This window comes from Lepeophtheirus salmonis, chromosome 6, assembly GCF_016086655.4.
Source record: "Lepeophtheirus salmonis chromosome 6, UVic_Lsal_1.4, whole genome shotgun sequence".
NCBI classification, from domain to species: domain Eukaryota; kingdom Metazoa; phylum Arthropoda; class Copepoda; order Siphonostomatoida; family Caligidae; genus Lepeophtheirus; species Lepeophtheirus salmonis.
In genome coordinates, this window is record NC_052136.2 from 31,861,303 (window position 1) to 31,876,700 (window position 15,398).

At 29.5% G+C, this 15,398-nt stretch overlaps 1 long non-coding RNA gene across 1 annotated transcript; it reads right to left on the minus strand.

Moving 5' to 3' along the window:
• Positions 1 to 12,507: 12,507 nt before the first annotated feature.
• Positions 12,508 to 14,323, minus strand: LOC121120245 (uncharacterized). The gene is made up of 2 exons (XR_005864972.2): positions 14,123 to 14,323; positions 12,508 to 14,058 (listed from the first exon to the last, which is right to left on the minus strand). It is a non-coding gene; the product is annotated as an uncharacterized lncRNA (long non-coding RNA).
• Between the last annotated feature and the right edge of the window lie 1,075 nt (positions 14,324 to 15,398).

Below are 15,398 nucleotides of genomic sequence, written 5' to 3' on the forward strand. Positions count from 1 at the left end.
AAAGTAAATAAGATGAGAGCAGATTCGATAAATGTACATTTTGACGACTTTTTATTTGATAACTTATTCCGAAAACTATTTTTTTAACCAAAAAATTGGAGTACAAAGTAATTCATTTGGCCTTGCAATGAATTATATGGGCTTATTGTAATAAAGGGTAATTATGAAATGCATGTTAAAATAATTTTTGAATAATCTTAGGAACTTTCTTGATCTAGTAAATATGTGTATAGCAGTAAAAAATATATGCTTCTAAAGTGTTGAGTTGTCATGATTATGGGGAGTATTATTTTAGCTGTTATCAATATTCTTTAACTATTGAACAAAGAACTTCTATGTATAAAGTTACCACTTATGCGTGTGCTTATGAATTACGCAAAATTAACACAAAGGGTTTTTGAGGAGCTATATGTGAAAGACTTTGTGCAACTCAGAGTAGAATTGAGGATTTCTACAATACGGAGTGGGACTTGTGTTTCTGTCCTTCTTCTCATAAGCTGTATGCAATTAATCTAATAATCTATCACGACAGCTACGTTGCTCTTGTTCCAAATATTCTTCATTATGTCAAGATTACCATGTCAATTTCCTGTTTCTATTTTGTAACTTACTGGCAGGGCCTAATTTTACAACTCTGCCTATAAGATTATTCTGTTAATAGTATTTATTAATCAAGATTATAACTTTCCAAAATATTCGAATATATGAATTCGATCTAGATTAATATAAATGGTTATACACATCTAAAGTTAAATAAATATATTGTTGTATCTCTATTTAAACACTTAACAAATGAACTTTACAACTTTATTTTTGTAAAAAGTAAATCCATTTTTCGAAACCAATATACCCTGTAGACTTTGATACCTTACTAACATAACAATTTACACTCTATTTTGTTGTCTGCTGTCGATGTTTTCTGCTTCTTTTTGCCTTATCCGTATGCTAAAAGTTGATTGCTTGAATTTGAATTAGCTCTTGTTAAGCTATGAACCATTAGTTTCAAAATGGTTTCATAAAAAATCTATCTTTTGAATGACTTGACTAACTACCCACTGATTTGGGTACCTCTTTTCTGTGTCTTTAAGATTGAACGACTACCATATGCAACAAACGTAAAAAAACTATATACCTTTTTAGCGTGAGTGGACTATTGGCCACAAAATAATTTCCCATGGGACAGTTAGCTGAGGGACAATTTGGGATATGTGGGGGAAAATAATATTTAAGATAAAGATAGATGTATGTGATTCCATATCTGAATTTAATTAATTAATAATTCAAAATGATTGTAATAGGTATTATTCATATGCTATAAATGTAAATAACTATTTTTGAGCATATAAGTAAATTATTTAGTGTTATTTTGCTGGAAAATATTTTTTTTAACTAAATATATTGATTAATGATCATTATATAAAGACAACGCAATAACATATGCTTCGAATTATTTACCGTTGTAGTACATTAAGTAAATTAATTAATAAACACACACTACATCGATTCAAAGGAAATAAGTTCTAATAACTTCTCCGTTATCAATTACCATTCGACGTGATGGATTTCCTATTGAAAAAGACTCATAGATTGACGAACAAGCATAATATTAGGCAAGAGCAATAGTGTTTACTTCGTTATGATCCAGGATGTGTCAGACGAAGAGGTGGTTAGCTATGTTAAGGCAAACCACTGAGAGGATTTGGGGAGGCATTTCAATGTTGGATCGTAGCAGAGAATGTGGAAATGAGAGACGTAAAATAGGAAAACTGTAAAGCTTAGTATAGTTGGAGCAATTTGGAAACAGAATAGAAATAGGAGAAAGATGGCCTTGCCCTCTTCATGAACCGTCTTTCTTGTCCAAAAAGTAAGAAACAGGCTGCATAATGTCTCAGAGTTGTAAATCCACGACTTTGATTTCATACCTCCAAAAGATATCAAGCAAAGTTATGGTAAGCTTAGGCTATTTAGAGTGATAAATTCGGCAAAAAAAAATGTCATTAATTTATAAAACAAAATATTAATGTAAACTTATTTTTATGTGTTAAACTACTTCGATTAATTAGATTATTGAATAATGTAAATACATATTTGATTACTACAGAAATTGCTCTAAAAATTATTTGATAATTTATGTAGTTATCTAATTTGGTTAATTGAAATACGTATGGTGGGAACAAACTCTATGAGAAGGTTTTTGGCCCTAAAAGATTTCAGGTGTATTATATTTATCTCACTTGCATTGTATTTTAAATGTTGTTTTCTAACCCATAGTATTTGTTAAGCTTTTGTATCTATAGCACTCTGAGTCTACATTTCAATTTTTGAAAAATATGATATTTTTTATTTCTTTTTATCATGGGTGTTATTAGTCACTTTTATGGATATAAAAGATCCTAATAATTTTTCAAAGGTCCTTAAAATGTTCTCCCATAAATATAATAAAAACTATCAAATTAGCGATTTTGATCATTATTTTCTTTATATATATGTTTAAAAAATACCTAACCTAACTTTTTAAATGCCAAATTTGGCAATGTTTCCCCGAACTTACCTAATTAAATATATTTACCTACATAATTAAATAGAACAAAATTCAAGTTATCAGAAATCATGAGTTTGGTTTTTTTATGAAGGATACCGGTAATATTGTACATAAAACCATTCTAAAAATGAGTCTAAATTATAGGATCATTATTCATCAATTCAATCAATAAAATTAACCTGAAAAGGCCGGAATTAAAAGGAATAAATACAAAATGTAATTTCTAACCTATTTAAATCAAATATGTATGTATGCATAGATAAAATATATATATATTAGTCGAAATGCTGTTCTCCCAGCAGGGATTTTGGAAGCCAGACTCTTAGACTAAACTTTTAGATTGTAATGTAAAAATAGGTTCAAATTTTAGGCATAGAATGACAAAGACACAGTGAAACTTACAGAAATCGAACAACACTGTGTAATTTGGAATACAAAAAAGTAAGAGAATTAAGGAAATACAATCTCCTGACAAGAGTTGAATTGTATGATGCTGAAATAGTTCACCTGGTTTTATACAATGCGCATTCTCTGCCTCTTTTAGCTAAAAAGGGAATAAATGAAGAAAATATGCGGCTGAAGACCCCTCTTAATTCGAAGTACCTCCCTTTTCTACCATCTTCTATTATCCCCAAGATATATCACAAGATTTTTATTCAACTAACGAAAAATCCCCTCATGGAATGGAGAGTTAATATATCAGGTACTCCTCCATACATGCTTCTGATGATGGGTACTATTTTATCAAACTGATCAGTCGAGAAAGTATTATTTTCAGGGGGTACTGCTCATCGTATTTTATGGTATGGAACGCCAACGTATGAGTCGAACACTACCATCGATATAATTTATCAAAACGTAGCAAAGAAACATTTTTTTAAACAATAGAGAGGGTCCGAGCTCCCTAGCATGTATGCCTATACATAAATCTATTTTGACCGTTCATGACCTTCCAAAAATATACTGACTCGGTATTTGTGAAGGGTAAATTTTGTTTTCTGCTTTTTAGGAATGCCATGAACCATATTCCTCCAACACTATGGCATTTGAAAATGTTATGTTCGAGAGATTTTAAGAGTAATTTTATTATTATATGTTAATATTTTATAAAAGTTTTAGATCTCCCAAAATCTTGGATAAAAAAAAAAAGAGAGATCCTAACTACATATTTATGACAACAAAACAATTACTACAGAGTTTCAAATCTTGGCTTGCTCCATGTAAAGACTGTGGAAAAACTTTTAATTCCTACATACACACTTTTGTAGATTGTCCCAATGTTTGAATTCTAAAAGTATTTATTTCCTTAAATGTAATGGGACTACATGACCAAGAATTAAAATTCACAAAAGCACTAGTTTTGTTTGGGCTTTCAAAACGAATGGGATCCGCAGGAAAGACGAAGGAGTAGGAATTAGTTTTATTGAATTCCAAAGCTCTTATTGTCAGCAAAATTACAAATTATGAAGCCTTAGCTACTGAATAGGTAAGAGCTGTTATCATCTCAGCTATTGCAAGGTATGCTGCCTTTTCTTTGATGGTTCCGGACATCTCTGGATCTGGTTGGAAATATGGAGGCGATAATATTAGGTATTACACCTCAATGTCCGCAATATATTTAGACTGTTTATAGTGGATTGTAAGATCATACAAAGCTTTTAAAAAGAAATATTCTTACTATGGAGAATGTTTGTACTTTTAATGGTGGATTTCTTCCTTCATTAAACTGTATTGTATAGGTAGGTTGTTGTTTTCTAGAATGAGATAATTATAAACTAAAATGTTTTTTTATGTAATTTTTTTACTTTATCCTTCTTTTTCATTTATTTCTTATGTAATTTGTGCATATAAAATGAAAACTTCAATATAAAAAAATAAGTTGTCAATGAGAATTTACATTGTGATAAAAGTTACATCTATTAATTTGTGATAAAATAGATTTAATGAATTGGGTATTGTCAAGGCATACGCTTCTTTCCAGACACTATAATATTTATTCAATAAAATAAAAGACTGAATGTCGCATATCTAAATATGATAAAATATTTTTCTTCAAAATAACTCACATAAATTTACTTTTACCACATATGTATAAAATATATGAAAAATACCTGTTATAATTATTTTCAATTTAATTAAAATATACAATAGAACAGGCTGTATGAAAATTAGAGACATTTAAACATCGTACATATAATTTTAATTAAATTTCCTATAATATATCAGCATTTCATTCAAAATGGCCGTCCTCAGCCTTCACAGTTGTCATCATAAGTGACGAAAGTCCTTGATGACTGTACGGACAACTTATTGCCCGATTTGGTTTGATGACTCGTTAAAAATGTGTATGATGCTTCATACATGCTTTAAAAATAAACCACAAACCCATAGGATAAAATACTTTTCTTCTTTGAGATTTGTATATATTTGTTTCCCCTAACAGCTGCTCGTAACTAATCTCTTAAAACGTCATGACAGCTAAGCTTCTCTCCTCTCAAAAATTCTTCAAATTATCAGTGTGACTTTGTTAATTTTCTGGTCCATCTATTTTATTTATAGTCGCTAATATCTAGTGTCCGGTACTTTCACCTTAAACTATTTTGCCTAAGGACATTTTGCTTGAAACAATTTCGTCTTACGGCATTTCGCATTGAAGCCATTATGGTTCGGGGATATTTGGCCCCAATTTATATAAAAACTTTATTAGTTTTATAAGCTGTTATTATTTATATTTGGTTAAAATTGATTTTTCATTTGAATATATAAATCAAAATATATAATGTTTATTGCATTTCAACGCATTGAATGGTTATTTTCTGTTGAAGTAATGATGGAATTATGTTCTGGCCTCATATTAATCAAAAACGGAGAATTGATTATCACTTCTATTCGAATGGTTGTCGTGTTTTTTATAGTAATTGTATTACTTATTTTGTATATTATATTATATTATAATACAGTATGCATTCAAATTTTTTGGTGAATAATTCCATCATTTTTCCAAAAGAAAACAAGTATTTAATGTTGTTTATATTAGATAGTTTGATTAAAAATTGATGCCGAACATCCATTTCTACCAAACATATTCAATAAATACGTATATAACTTATTTATTTATATTTTAAGGCGAAATATCTTTGCGGTCAAATGGTTTTTGAGAAAAATGTGCTTTGTAAAAATTGTTTAAGGAGACGTACATAGTGCCTAATATGTGACCAAAATCATTATTTTTCAAAGGGCAGATTAAATATAACATAAGTTTGTGAGTATTTTACATTAATATCTGACATTAAACTGAAATAGATATATTTAGACAATTATAAGCTCAAAAATTCGTGTTGAATGGATAAACAAAAGATTTCAAATAATCACGTGATACTGTCAACGTCTGTTTGTAATTACCTTTTGGAATAAGATTCATCCCTCAAAATAACTGCTCAGGGAGAGGAACCCCCGTCACGGAATAAAACAATGTGGGTTTTAAATCATTTTGGGTAATTATGAAGAATATAATTATATCATTTATCGGGCATTTTTAAAGATATATTTAGTTCATGGGTTCTATTATTCTCTTGCAAGGAGTGCCCCTTAAGGAAATACTCGTATTTTAATATGGGAACCCTTTGTTTTAGACAGAGATGCAAGTCATTCAATGCAAAAAAAAAAGACCTACTCCTTCTCTATTCTTTATTTGTAGTTACACATAAATAGTTGTACATACTAAGAAAAACAGAAACAAAAATTGCGATTCTAATTCATTCTCTCCTTCTTGCTAAAAATAACTGAGTCAAGATATATAAAACGGAAATGACAATTCAAGAGAAGAGCTGTGAATCAAGAAATTAACTTTGTGACATAGAAATATATATTTTGTTATCCTTGCTGTTGTGAAGAGGGATCCAGAACAGAGAAACAGATACGTTATAAAAACTGAGGAAGTAGAACGAGGGAAAAAAAAAAAAAAAAAACTGGTTTACTGTGTATTTTATTCTTATGATCAAAATAGGCCTAACTTCATTTCAGTGGTCTTATTGTGTATTTCCTCTTCTTTTCAAACATAGTATCAACATTTTAGGTAGTTTAAAAAAAAAATAATACTAATTAAAAAAATATGTATGATAATGGTAATTAGAGATGAACTTAAACATATTTTATCCTATAACAATAATATTTTGTTGATATACTCATAGGACCTGTTCACCAAGTATCCTTTGTAATTTAGGTATGTAAATCATATTTTTTTTAAAAGATCAAGTTTTCATACTGTAGATTGATGCATCAAAAAATGAAAATTAGTCATAACTCTATTGAAATAATTTATATATTATGTAATCGACTGAAAAATTTAACAAATTTTGAAACTTTTTTTAAAAACACGGTTCAATAAAATAAAAAACTGGGAATGTATTTATTTTGTCAGTTTCCTACTTTTAACACTTATTAATTCTCTGATCATCCAATTCGTTAACTTTATTGTATCTCACAGTCTTTCCTCCAATAAGAAAGAGAAGAAGAAAAAATCAGTTGTTATTTTGTCAATTCTTCCCAACAAAAGAATTTATTTTCAACAACTCTAAGGAATTATTCATATCTCAACAAAATATCCTTGGAAATAAGCCAATCAATGTTCAGAATATTGAGAGGAAAAGAATAAGAGAAATATATAACTGATTGTCAAATCCAGATTAAATTGTTAGGTTACATATTTTGTTGGGCTGTGAACATATTCTTTATAATAAATATTATGTTATTCCCCTCCTCCCTTAATTTATGAAATTAAAGGCAACTCACATCAGCTGTAAGTATATGTAATTATGTAGGGAGGTACATATTTTCAATACCTATGAAACCTTACATTGAATTAGAAATGTACACTCGTTTCTTTGATTTCAATTATTTTAAAAGTTTTTTTGTTTTTATTTTCAACAAAAATTAATGAATAAAATTATTATTGCATGACTCAACTAAAATAAAATTATTATATATATTGATGACATGAAAGATGAGGAATACTAAAAATAATAGTGATCATGTACTTTCATCAATATATGACAGGCTATAAACTGAAGATACGAACGTACCCATTTTTCCAGACATTATCAGTCAAATAATCATATGTCAATAAATATAATTTTGAGACATTCAATGTATTTTGTATATCCTTTTAATTTACTTTCTAAAAACAATACGATCATTTTCCTAGTGGATTAGAGTTAAATATAGCTCTATTAACTGAATTATTAACAAGGTGATCTCTGCGAATATAATAATAAGGACAATTTATAAAGTAAGGTCATCTGTGTAGGTATCTAAAAAGTAACTCTTACTGTAAGGAGGGATTCCTCACGTTTAGTCCAGGAAATCTTCTCAATCGCTTCACCAAGAATTTACGTATCCTTAAAGTTACGAAAAAAATGAGAACTTGTATACTAAATAATGCAAACAACATTTTAAGTGGTGCCAGATTATTTAAAAAAACAAGCATTGATTAACAATATAAAAAAAAAAATTGCACAGGCTGAAAAAATAATATTGACATTCTTCTTTAAAAACATTAAAAATCAGTCACCCTTTGGGATCAAAATATATTCCTAGGGGATGCTATGATTGTATTGCACAATGTACGGTAATATTGTGTACAAGACTCTATGATATATTGAATATATTTAAAAATTTAAAATATTTTTTGTCAAAACGACTATTTTTTGTACGATGGTTATACAAAAAAAAAATGCACTTTTCATTTTACTCAAATACATACTGGAAATATAAAAAAATATGTATGTATAATAATATTACAGCAAATTATCGCATATTTTTTGACATGTAATTAATTATCCATTTATCTCTTTATTTATGAGTAGATTAATAAAAATATATCCATTGTAAGGTGTGTGTCCTCAGGGTCAAATATTTACACAACAATGGTTGGTTATTTATTTACATACTCTTTGTAAACAATATATTTACGTCGTACCAATCTTTGGAAGGATTCGTACTTCCTAAAAAGAATAAATGTATATTGTACATCATTGACTCAATTTGATCAAAAAATGGATTTTGTTTTGGGAGATTTATTGCTCCTTGCAAATACGTACAAGTATTTAATAAAGACGTGTCTGTTGATTTATGGGTCTAGGGAGACGTTATTTCCTGGAAGAAGGATAAGTTTTTTTAAATATAATTACAGGTCTGTCACATTGGGGAGTAAAGGAGATATGTTCCAACAATGCCTTTTATTAAGGGCAAACATCAATTTAGTACTAATATTTAGAAAAGAAAAAATAAGTGCATTCTGCATATAATAAATTAACTTATCCTTTTAGCTTGTACAATCTCCCTGTACAACTTATATGATTTCTTATACAATTTAAAATTTGTATAAGTTACCTTTGACACACCAAATGCACTCAGTCTCCTTTTTCTATTAATAAGCCCCTTCAATGATGCGATAGAGGAGTGGAAACTATTAAAGACATTCTTGATACTTCCCTCAAGTACTTTATCCCAAGCATGGGTAACGTAATTTTTTAGATCATCCAAATTTGGGTCACGAGATGAATTGGACTCCCACTCACCATCTGCCCCTCCACCAGAAATATTGAAGCACGTTGAGGTCAGGTGATGAGAGAGACCACATATTCAAACAACAAGATTTTCCAACATCTTTCTTTCCTTTTCTTTACAGCTAAGGCTGCTATAAGGTCCCGGGTACCTTATCAAAGCTCCTAATCCACAATCTTCCTGATTCTACCCTCACTCACCTTCATTTTTTTAAATCTTTGGAGCGCATTAAAATGGTTGGTTCAAACTTTATTTAGTCTTCGGCCTGATTGAAGTCGGTATCTCTCTTTCTGTTTTGGCAACTAAGTCCAACTTAACTCAGAAGACAGCCTAAATGCTGATTTCCTTATTCATAACGAGAAAATCTATAGACGGACGTCAACAGTGTTGGCAACAGTGTTAATTTTTGCAAATTCCGCTTGAAGGAGATCTGAGATTCTTCTTCATTTTGCTTTTGCTCTGAGATAATTCATAATAAAATAATTGCAACGAAGTCTATATAAGTTTGACCCATTCATACTTATATAGGAAGAAAAAAATACCTCTGAATATTTTCTGACGGGCGCTTAGGCAAACTATAAAAGTAAGCCCCGGAACTCGACTGCCTTAGTACTAGATATATTCGGAGTCCATCTCAAAATGGTGATAATACTTTACATCTGAGATAAAACAAAACCTCGTAATCACATGATTTGGCAAGCTTTTTGTAATCAAAACACAACTCTTTCTTATACCAGCTGCGACTAGTTGGCATTGTAATTTAGGGGTTTTTAAATGATTGTAAGGCTGTGCTCAAAGCTTTTGTTGTTTTTGAGGTTTATGATAAAAAAATATTGGCCCAAAGAAGGACATTACAGAATCGATGATGAGGATTACCGTAAGAGTACTGATAAAGGTTAAAAAGGTGTTCATGTTACATAATGAAAAACTTGATGAATGAGAACTGATTAATCCCTGTTCAGTTATCTATTATGGAGAAAATTGATTCGGAAATAAGTTACATTGATTCTTTACGCTCTTTCGAGAGCGAATTAACATCAAGTTCTGGGGTTCTACTGTATATGTATCTACAATACATTAATGGTTCTCGTCTACTTCATAGCAAGATCCATTTTTAATTTATACAACCATCTTTTTTAATTTATATATATATTAAAGTTGACTAAACTCGTTTTCATTTTTAAAGATGTGCAAAACTTGAATAATCTAATATACTCGTTGAAACGGAATTAAAATCAACTTTGCATGACACGTTTCCCTCTATTTTTTTTTTCGGAAGGATATCATTTTTAGTCATTGAGTGAGTAATCTCGTTTATTTTTCTTTAATTAATCAATTGATAGAATAAGTAAAAAAAACATATATATACTTACTTCACATGAAGCAAGCGTTGAGGCTTTAACTCACTAAAGGACATTGACTTTTTAAACATGTTATGTTAACAGAGTTATTGACTTGGGCTATTACATACAATAGTAGAAATTCACTTTTTGAAAAACATGCTTTATGCACAAAAAAGGAGCACCTACATGCACTTATTTAGGTACATATGTGGCCCGTTAATATTAAAAAATTAACTGGAATGATTTATTTGAAATTTAAATATGCATTACATTTATATTCTTTCAAAAATTATTATCAAATTCTAGTGAATAATTATTCTGTTTAACCCTTTTGAAGAACGGCAGATTGGACTTAAGGTAGCAAAAATCATCGTCACAATGAAATAATTAGAAATAGATGGATTTTATTTGAAAGACCATATCGGGGTCAAATTAAGTCACGTAAATCAAATGAAGGTTTAAAGTATATTCAACATTTTTGTTTTTCTCATTTCATCTACAAAAAAATGCATGTAATGCATATAATTGAACGAAATATGCCTATGAATCAATGAGGGGTAAGTAAATATTATATGAAAAAATTCATTGGGCAGTCGTCTTTTTTATTTATATTTGTTTAAAAATTTATTTTTTATTAACTCAATGTATATTATATCCTTACGTATGTTTTTTGTGCAAAGAAATAATTTAATCATAGTACCATTTCCAAAAGCACAAAAAGTCGTAAGTTATTCATGTTAAATCAAATACAAATCAAACACAATTATAAATACATCAGACACTATCAATAATTCGATTATAAAAATGGAGAGATGAAAAAAGACAAAAGATTCGGACCATAAATGGCCTATTGACTAATTAAATAGTATGGTATTTTAAACAAAAGTACCTAATGTTAAAGACAAAACAAACAGCTGTAATCATTTAAAGACATAATTCAACTCTCTGTCAAACTATCCGAGAGTTCCTTACCTTTTACTGAGTCCTACAATTTATTATAAGGTATTATGAATCCAGTCCTTGTGCTCTATTTCAATTGTCATCTCATATTTAATTTCATTATGTTTCATTTCTTTACAATGGATACAATGGAACGAAGGAATCTGAGGTCATTTTGAGACCTCGGATTCAATTGATTTTCCCTACAGATATATGAGTTTAATTATTTAGGGCGGGGGGGGATACATTATTTGTCTGTCAAATGATGATAATTTGTTCCTGTCATAAAAGGAACCCAAGGGTATAGTGTTCGTACACATTACACAAGTACGAGTATACTCAGAGTAAAGGTCCCTTTTTAATAAATGTTTAATAGCCATGAGGAATGGTATTGCTGGAATTGTTATCTTAGAAGAGCGTTTATTTTTCATGTTTAAGAGTAAAAATATACAAGTTTCTAAGGTGTCGATGGAGTACATGTCATTTTATACGATTCTCAAATAAAATGTTTAATATACTTACATAGGAAAGGATTATTGGGTATAAGTAAAAAAGTGTCTAATGTAATTAAAACAACAATTTTAATAGTAAACCAATAATTATGTACAAATAATAATGAGTGATTAATCAGTAAAAAAGTAAAAGTAATGGTCCGAACTTTGGCTTAAATACTAATACAATTCGAAATAAGTATCCGTGTAATTGTGGTTTCGGGCCTGGATCCGAAAGTTTAGTACCTAGAATTTACTCGGACATTTACGCTAAAGATATGAACCGTCCCGGATCCGATAAAATATATATCTGTCTACGTAAGATACTTGTTTCTATGAGGGAGCCATGTCTTTTTGCATCAAATGATGTACCTATTAGTTTCTAACTATCCCGAATGTTAGCTATTTTCAATGTTTTTAAAATTGATCACTTGAGCAAGGAACGTAGATGAATTGTATAATTACAAAATCGCTGATTATTTTATTCAACTTTTTCAGTCACTTTTTGGTATGATAAATCATGTCAATACACAGATTGAAAAATATTGTGAGTTTTTATGTGAGTCATTTGCTTCTTTTTTGCAATAGTTATTTGTAAAAATTTGGCATGAATTAAGTCTTTAAGAGGTATATAGTTAAATTTATCTTAAATTTGACGAAAATTAATATTAGAAATCTTAGAAGGTTACTATTTTGATTTAAAATAAAACGCAACATTATCTTATGGTATTTTTTACATGTTTTCTGAAAATCTTTGAACTCATCTGAATATTGGACTATGACAGCGCTAAACATATGTATTTTAATTGAACTTCATATATAAATATATAGCACCATTTTACATTTATTAGGATGTAGTAAGATATTATTAATCGATTTTTATTAATATGATACCCTTGTATTACTAAATGAATAAATATCCTTTTTTTATAGATGAAAATATTTTATCTAACTTCTATGACTTGTTGGTTGATAAAATCTAACCTTTGTTTACCCTATAATAGATTCAGACGTGTGAAATATCTATTCGTCAAATAATCCTTCAGCAAAAAAAAAAAAAAAAAAAAATCGCCCTAAAGTCTACTCACGAGTTGTAATGTATATATTATCTCATTTGAATAAAAAATTTAAATTTCAACCTATAAATTTGCGAAAATGAAGCAAAACTTGTGCCTCATAATGGATCTTTATATTACGCACATAAAACATACATACGCTTGTCATTATAAGACAATTAAAAGGAAGATTTATGTCTAATAGAACAAAATAAGAACGGTTTAAATTCATACACTAGGTCAATGTCCTCTTTCTATTACCTGGACGTCCCTGAATTATTAAAGATTCTTTATGCTCAATGCTTAGAAAATACATAATTTTTGCAAAAAATATTGAAGAAACAAAGTTTTTCCAAAAAAATAATAATTTATAAGCTGTGGGATTGGGTTAATCTAATTTTCTGATAGAGTTGGATTGCATGGACTGTGTACCATAAAAAACATACATACATATGTATAGGCACAAAGAAACATATGTCACATCATTGTTTTGTCAGCAAACTTACAAAAAAAACCATTGTATCAATTAATGAGACAAATGTTTGTACATATTGGGTATTTGAAATCCTGAAAATTTCAGAATAAGATATATTAGAATTTATTTCCTTAAATTAATGCTGCAGTTCACGCATCTTTTGCTCTTAGATATAGATATCAGAGGTCCATAGTGAAGGCAGTCTCTCAAACCAACCACCCCCAACTTCAACCACAGCCTCCAACCTGGCAAAGGCCTTGATGAGGAACTCCGTGTCCATTTTGGCCAATGTCTCGGTAATGGAAGTCCGTAAGGAGTCAACAGTTTTATGTGAATGTTTATTCGACTCTCTCTCTAAGACGCCTCATGCATATGTAGTAGTTTAATGTGGTTCAGATCCGGCCAGCTATGAGTCCACATTTTTTTCCCCCAAAACATTCAGGTCTTAAAAAGGATAGTTTTCGGAAAAAATCCCGTTCCAATTACCCTATTTGGACACACTGCATCCATTTAAAATTCTAACACGACACCGGATCCCTGAACATTAATTAAAGTTATCTAGCATCATTATGTATGGAGTTTTTACGTCCTGTGTCGAGGTCCAGGAACGGAGGCACACAATAATGGCCAAATGGTGGTCGTATTCGAACTAAAATTGAAGGATTTTGTACTTTTTATTTTACAATTTTGTCTGTTAAATCTAGTGAGCATACTTTTATTAACTCTAATCTCAGTGTCGACTAGATAAAGAAGTCTAAACTTGTTCTGGATTTAAAATCCACACTCTGTATATTCAAATAGTTAATTATACTATTATTCAAATACAAAGGGACAACATAAAAAATTAAAGGGATATTACTTTGTCATTAAGTAGGTGACAAGGAATGTGCCCATATACATATGATTGTACAAGTGTGAATAATTACCACACAAATAACTCAATAATCCTATGATTCCTTAAATATGTTTATTTTGTCTGTGTGTGTACAGGAAGCAATAGTATATTAACATGTGTGTGCTCTATGGAACGCACGAATGCCCCTCTGAACTTTGCACTCCTCCTGACATTGAAACAGTTTTATATTCCTTCTCTTACACATCGTGTACTGGAGGTATATGAGAGTAAAACCGTACTGGGTCGTATATATATATATATATATATATATACGACCCAGTACGGTAGAATATATTCACATATATATACAACACGTAGAATAAAATATAAACGATGAACTTTAAGTATCAACAACAAAAAATGAATAAGGAGTTCTAAATAATTGTATTAAATCTTATTATTTATTAATACACTTATAACTATAAAATATGTAAAGAAGATTCAAAAGAGCCTTTGCTTCATCATCATAATCCTTTTTTTTTACAGACAAGCTGGTTTTATGACTTGTGATCTTAAATATATTCATGTTACTTAAATTTATCTCCATATCATCATTTCAAAGATACAAATGAAGACATTTACATATATAATATACCTACATATTTATTTAAAGCCACAAGTTGTATCCTTGACTTTGAATCATAGGGATTTTTAATGTGTACAGAGATCATATTTACTTCTAGTCTAACAGATCGTAATCCTGTTAGACTCCATTTATATAGAGCAAAGTGATAAAAGTCAAAGAACAATTTATGCCAATTCCATGATGAAGATTACTCGTGCATACGTTTGATCGTTTTTCAATCACAGATATAAGAAATTTGCATTTTTTTAATTTATGGGATGTACTCGTCTGTATATTGATAATAATATCATTTTCAAATCACCGAATTTGGCAAAAGATGCAAATTCTAAACATATGTAAATAGATCAACCACTTTAAACAAATATTTTTTTATGCATTTATGGTAAAATACAAATTCATAGAAGCATGTGAAACGGATGAATGAGTTCTAGATTTGACCTTAATTTTGAAATTTCTTTTATATGTATGTACAAGGTGTTCCAATTTTAATATGATTAAGGTAAGTGTG